At 37.8% G+C, this 6,153-nt stretch overlaps 1 long non-coding RNA gene across 1 annotated transcript; it reads right to left on the bottom strand.

The window, feature by feature from the left end:
- Nucleotides 1–2,672: 2,672 nt before the first annotated feature.
- On the bottom strand, nucleotides 2,673–5,221 carry LOC138432719 (uncharacterized). The gene is made up of 3 exons (XR_011253959.1): nucleotides 5,160–5,221; nucleotides 3,716–3,934; nucleotides 2,673–3,047 (listed from the first exon to the last, which is right to left on the bottom strand). It is a non-coding gene; the product is annotated as an uncharacterized lncRNA (long non-coding RNA).
- Nucleotides 5,222–6,153: the final 932 nt, after the last annotated feature.

Genomic DNA, 6,153 nt, shown 5'->3' with positions numbered 1-6,153 from the left:
ATTCCAATGCAAGTACAAAAACAAAATCGAAAGCCAACCCCTGTTGAGTATATTGCTAGTCATTTTGATTGGACTTACTCCCTCCCTGCTGCTTCTCACCTCTACTAATTTGGATTATCAAAACTGTCTCTGTTTATTGGGGATAATGCATATATTTAAGAAGGTAACACACAAGGGGCATTCCTCCGTAGAGATACTCAACTGATAAGAGTCCCCTCTTCTTGCTAACGACTGTGAACAATACCAGATATTACTGATGTGTTTTTTTCTTTTTGGGGGGTTGGGGGGAGCAGCTGACTTTTGTTGGGAAAAGTAATAGAAACGAACCCTTATATCCAGCCCTTGTTGCTCTTGGGCTTGTTTTCTTTTCTCACACAAGATTAAAGGATACGTTTACTTGAGATTCTACGTTCTGGCAAGCTTGTTGCTGAATTTGGCAGGAGCATTAAAATATCTTTATTAGAAGCCATGAATCAAGTTCCATCTCAGAATTCATAATCTTCCAAACCTGGCTGCCTTCTTTTGTCAAACTTCACAGAAAGATGTGGCTTAAACTGAAGCTAATTTTCATATGCAGATATCCAATGAAAATGGTAAGTCTTCTATAGCATATGTGGGAAGTCATTGTTTAAGTGAAAACACATCTACCTGTGGTTTAAATATCTGTCTATGGAAGTTCTGAATATAAGCCAGATAACTTTGCCTATGAAAAGAGTTGGGTTGTAAAGGAACTCTGATGGATTTTGAAAAGCGCCAATATTTTCTTTGAGTCTGATGAAAATCCATTGGCTTTGGTTCTTTAAAGATGCATGTTGGAATTGTTATAATGGGAAATTCTGTCAGTTCTTGCTTAGAGCAAAGGTTTGAAATTGCTTTCTCAAAATTGTTTCCAAGTTCTAGAAATCTAGCCTGAGGGAGCCTAAAATCTCAGAGATCTACAAGACTTAACCTGCCACTCAGGCATGAGTCCAGCTATCAAGGGAAGCTACAACAATGAGGGGATTTTTAAAATATTGGCAAGAGATTTTAGCATGTGTTGAGGCTCCTCTAAACTTGAGTCTTTTTTTTTCAACACCAGAACTGCAGCCACAAAGGCTTTTCACAAGTGAAAGGTGACATAAAACATATAAATCTGCAGAATGGGCCCAGAGAATCCCAAAGCCTTCTTTGATGCTAGAAATGGTAGTGAGAGAAGAGCAGAGCAGAAACCAGTCTCTTGATCAAGGTTAAAAGTGGGAAAATATAATCTGTCCAAGAGGTCAAGAGAAGCATCTTCAAGGTGAGTTTTGTGTGCACTATTATTCTATATGAGTGACAGTAGGTAGACTAGAGTAATAATTCTGGCTCGACTCTAAGAATCATAGAATTGTCCATATAATAGAGTTGAATGACATTTTTAGAAGACCATTAGGTAGCAGAAGGCAATGGCACCCCACTCCAGTACTCTTGCCTGGAAAATCCCATGGACGGAGGAGCCTGGTAGGCTGCAGTCCATGAGGTTGCTAAGAGTCAGACATGACTGAGTGACTTCACTTTGACTTTTCACTTTCATGCATTGGAGAAGGAAATGGCAACCCACTCCAGTGTTCTTGCCTGGAGAATCCCGAGGACGGCAGAGCCTGGTGGGCTGCCGTCTATGGGGTCACACAGAGTCGGACACGACTGAAGTGACTTAGCAGCAGCAGCAGCAGGTAGCAGATCACTGTTCATGTATGCTACAGTCGTGGACATCAATGCTTTATACACCTACTGCTTTGTACAAAGTAAAACTACTTTGATTGTTTATGGAAACACTGTTCATGAGTTGGAGGCATTAGCTTTATATTTTAAAATGCTGTGTTTTTAAGATTGGATGTGATTATTTCATAGAGAATAATTCTATGTTAGCACAGACTAGCAATAAGTCTATGTTAACAAAGACTGAAATAGCACTCTCTATTTCAGCTCCTATGACTGCTTCTATAATACCTCCTCGATAGTTGAGCTGTGGATTTAGTGGCTAAACAATTCAGGTACATTATGCCCCTTTAGGTCTCAGATGACCCAAGAATGCATTTTTTTCAGTTGTGTAATTTTTCAGCTCACTGAATACACTGTAATAGGTTGAATCCTGTTGCTGCCAGTGTCTGTCTTGTTTTTAATTGTTCAGAGCACTACACCAGTGTGTGACCCTGTTAGTTTGAGACACAGAGATTAGGAAATGGAATACCTTAGCTAATTGTGAGTGCATTTAACACACCAGCTGGCACATCTCACAGCCACTGAGTGTTGTAAACATTTTCCTTGTATATAAAGTCTTACAGTACAAACTTGACTGAATGACTGAGGAAACAACATGCCATTGTTTCTCCTGCAGTTGGCATCTATTAAGAATGTTTGGCTTGGAAGTTTATCCTTCCCTTTCTATAGAGCTAAACCCTCTGTCAAAAATTAAATGGAGTTTGAGCAAATTCTCCAGGAACTAGGAGGTATTTGATGAAACTTTGTTTTGTTTTCCAAGGTAATTGCTGTGCCCTTCTTCTCTGGTACAGACTGCCTGTCACAGAAATTCCCATAAATTAAACTTATTTCCATGAGGTGGGGAGATGAGGAAAGAACACCTCTGTTTTAGTTTCCTCCGTGGAATAATACATATTTGCTTTATATCATGAGAGGGTGACAGGTTTAGATTCTGCTTCCAGATGTCCACATGGTTTAATTAAAAAGAGTAATACATAACTTATTTTCTTTTTCTGATCCAGAAAGAAACAGCTTCATGTCAGTTTGTAAGTTATAAGTCAAAGGAAACTGTTATGTAAATAAAGAAGATTGATAAAAGAGAAGAAAACAGGACAAGTTGAAGGCACTCTGCCCAGAAAAAAAAAAAAAGCATATAATAAAAATGACTTAAAAAATAAAACAAAGGCCGAAATGTTTATATGATTTAGCACAGTCTGAATTATATGTAGCTCTGGCCTCTGAGATCCGCTCCAATCCAATATATTTGTACACAGCTCATGTCCTAGAGTCTTTGTGATACATTTCAATAAAACTCTTTAAAGATGAAACTAAAAAAGAAAAGAGAAACAGTATGAATAAGCAGGTTAAGACTATGATGGCTTACCTAAGGCAGATATTCATCAATCTAGACATATACAACTTGGAGTAAGTTTAATTTATAAACATAATATTCCATAACCCCTAAAAATTAAGATTTTCCTTTTTAGTATGAAGTTTGGTATTTTTAAAGCCTCTTGACTTTATTTTTAAGCAAAAGGATGTATAAGAATTTCATAAACTTGCTCTTTTGTTTTACAAAATCCATTTTAAATAAGGAAGATTGAAAAAGTCTTTAAAGATCTTGCAATTCCATCTTGTTTCTATCAACAATTTAAAAACAACAAGCTAGTGTTTTCAGAGAAAAAAATAGAATGGAAAATGTTAAATACATGGATTTTAGATGGAGAACTAAAAAGTTCAGTATCACACAGTATACATTATATTTGAGGCCATATTTAAAACTGAAATACTGAAAGGAAATCCATTTAATCTTTGGAAAAATGCTTCTTTTCTTTTATAATCATCTGCATGCAGTAATTTAAGCATACTCATTATCTTATTACTGAATATTCTTAATGTTTGACAATTTAATACATGGAGATTCCTTGCATGTTTTTATTGAATATATTACACACACACACACACACACACACGTATATATATGTAGTACATATACCGGAGAAGGCAATGGCACCCCACTCCAGTACTCTTGCTTGGAAAATCCCATGGATGGAGGAGCCTGGTGGGCTGCAGTCCATGGGGTCGCTGAGAGTTGGACACGACTCGTGACTTCACTTTCACTTTTCACTTTCATGCATTGGAGAAGGAAACGGCAACCCACTCCAGTGTTCTTGCCTGGAGAATCCCAGGGCGGGGGAGCCTGGTGGGCTGCCATCTATGGGATTGCACAGAGTCACACATGACTGAAGCGACTCAGCAGCAGCAGCAGCAGCAGCAGCAGTACATATACACATATTATATATATATTCATGTATATATTCACCCAATCCATAAACATCAATATTTTGAAAAGTGCTGAATATTCTGAGAATTCAATTGAAAAATTCATGAATGAGTTTTAAAACAATTTATATATATTTAGATTCAGGAACAACCAAGCTATTCAAATAATTTCAGCTTTGAGTAATTGTGCTTGGATGACCAAAGCAACCCTACTGAATTTTCCTAGTCATTTTTTGGGAGGGTTGGGGTGCAGGTGGAAGTAAAACTGTGCAGGCTGCACTGAGGCCTTGACAGACCTTAACCTTCTGGTCAGCTGGTGTTTCTGAGCTCAATATTGGACCTGTTGGGATACTTACTAATCGAGTAAAGATAAAAATTTTGATACAATTCACACAATAAAATAAAATTACTCAAGAACTTACTTAACACATTTATAGGTAATTATAGGTAATCTATTAGGCTTCCTTAGTGGCTCAAATGGTAAAGAATCTGCCTGGAATATGGGAGACCTAGGCTCAATCCCCGGAGAAGGCAATGGCACCCCACTCCAGTACTCTTGCCTGGAAAATCCCATGGACGGAGGAGCCTGGTGGGCTACAGTCCATGGGGTCGCGAAGAATTGGACATGACTGAGTAACTTCACTTTCACTTTTCACCTTCATGCATTGGAGAAGGAAATGGCAACCCACTCCAGTGTTCTTGCCTGGAGAATCCCAGGGACGGGGGAGCCTGGTGGGCTGCCGTGTATGGGGTCGCACAGAGTTGGACACGACTGAAGCGACTTAGCAGCAATAGCAGCAGCAGGCTCAATCCCTGTGTCAGGAAGATCCCCTGGAGAAGGGAATGGCTACCCACGCCAATATTTTTGTTTGCAGAATTCCATGGCCAGAGGAGCCTGGCAAGCTACATTTCACAGGGTTGCAGAGTCAGACACGACTTAGGTGACTAGCAATTTCACTTTCATATATGATATATTAAATACATAATTTCTCTTTAAAACTCACAGGAATCCAGTGATATAATTACTATTAATTCTGTTAACCCAATTTTCTATTTAAAAAAAATTAAAGTAGAAAGAAGTTAGTTACTTAGTAAATGGAGATTCTTAGTAAATGGAGTTAGTAAATGGAGATTCTTCCATTTATGGCTAATCAGACCTGGCTTCCTGGCTTGGATGATGTTAAGGTCCTCTTTCTGATCTGTGCAGGAAGAAATGTGCTAAGATTTATTTGGCATGTGGCAGACCTGAAGTTAGACCCGAAGGTAACAGCTCAGACAGTTCTTTCTTTAGATAATGATTATTCAGGAAAAAGCAAGGGGTTGATTTTAAAAATCAAAATTAGTTCTGTCACAAAAGAACAGAGCTCATACCCAAAGGGAAAAAAAGTAACCTTAATTGGTGTGACCTTCTGCTGTTACTCAGAAGCCTTTGGAGTCTGTCCCTGTCCCTTATGAATTAGCCAATATGTAACTAACATATAAAAGAGAAGAACTTTAGACCTGCATTGGGGAGGCTGAGACTCTAAACTTCTAATTTCTAACCCTCTACCAGTGAGGGCTTAAAGTGGCTTAAAGTATGTCATGGGAACACTGGGTAACCTATTAACAGCACAAACAAAAACAACATGCTCAAATGCTTTCAAAGAAAGACATTTTAAACACAAGATATTATCATTATTGTACTTAGAATAAGAAAATAAAGCCCATTGCTATAGCCCTAAAATATTTCCTCTGGAGCTTAATTTTCCCAGTATTTAATGAATGTTTTGGTCCATTTCCTTGCAAATGTGTGAGAAGGCCAGAGGAGAAGTAGAAGAAGGTGGGGCCCTGGATTATCCAAGAATAACACGATAGGAAAATATAGGAGCATTTAGATATTCAAAATCTAAAGTTTGCCACTGAACTATGTTTATTATTTATAGATTCTTTTTAAGACTTAGAAGTTGTCTTCTGATGTTTGGGTAGCTAGAAAGGTAAGAATAATAAATTTTTTTTTTAATATAGACATATTCAGTATTTTCTCTATATAGAATCTCATGACTTCTGTAGTTTCATTTGTTTTGTTTTTCCCCTCTAGGAAATATGCCAGTATACTGAAGGTTAGACGTCATACTGAAGACTTTACCTAAGATTTTAGCAAATGTCACATCT

The sequence above is a fragment of the Ovis canadensis genome, chromosome 2 (genome assembly GCF_042477335.2).
Source record: "Ovis canadensis isolate MfBH-ARS-UI-01 breed Bighorn chromosome 2, ARS-UI_OviCan_v2, whole genome shotgun sequence".
Lineage (NCBI taxonomy): Eukaryota > Metazoa > Chordata > Mammalia > Artiodactyla > Bovidae > Ovis > Ovis canadensis.
This window is presented reverse-complemented; position numbering and strand designations above follow the sequence as displayed.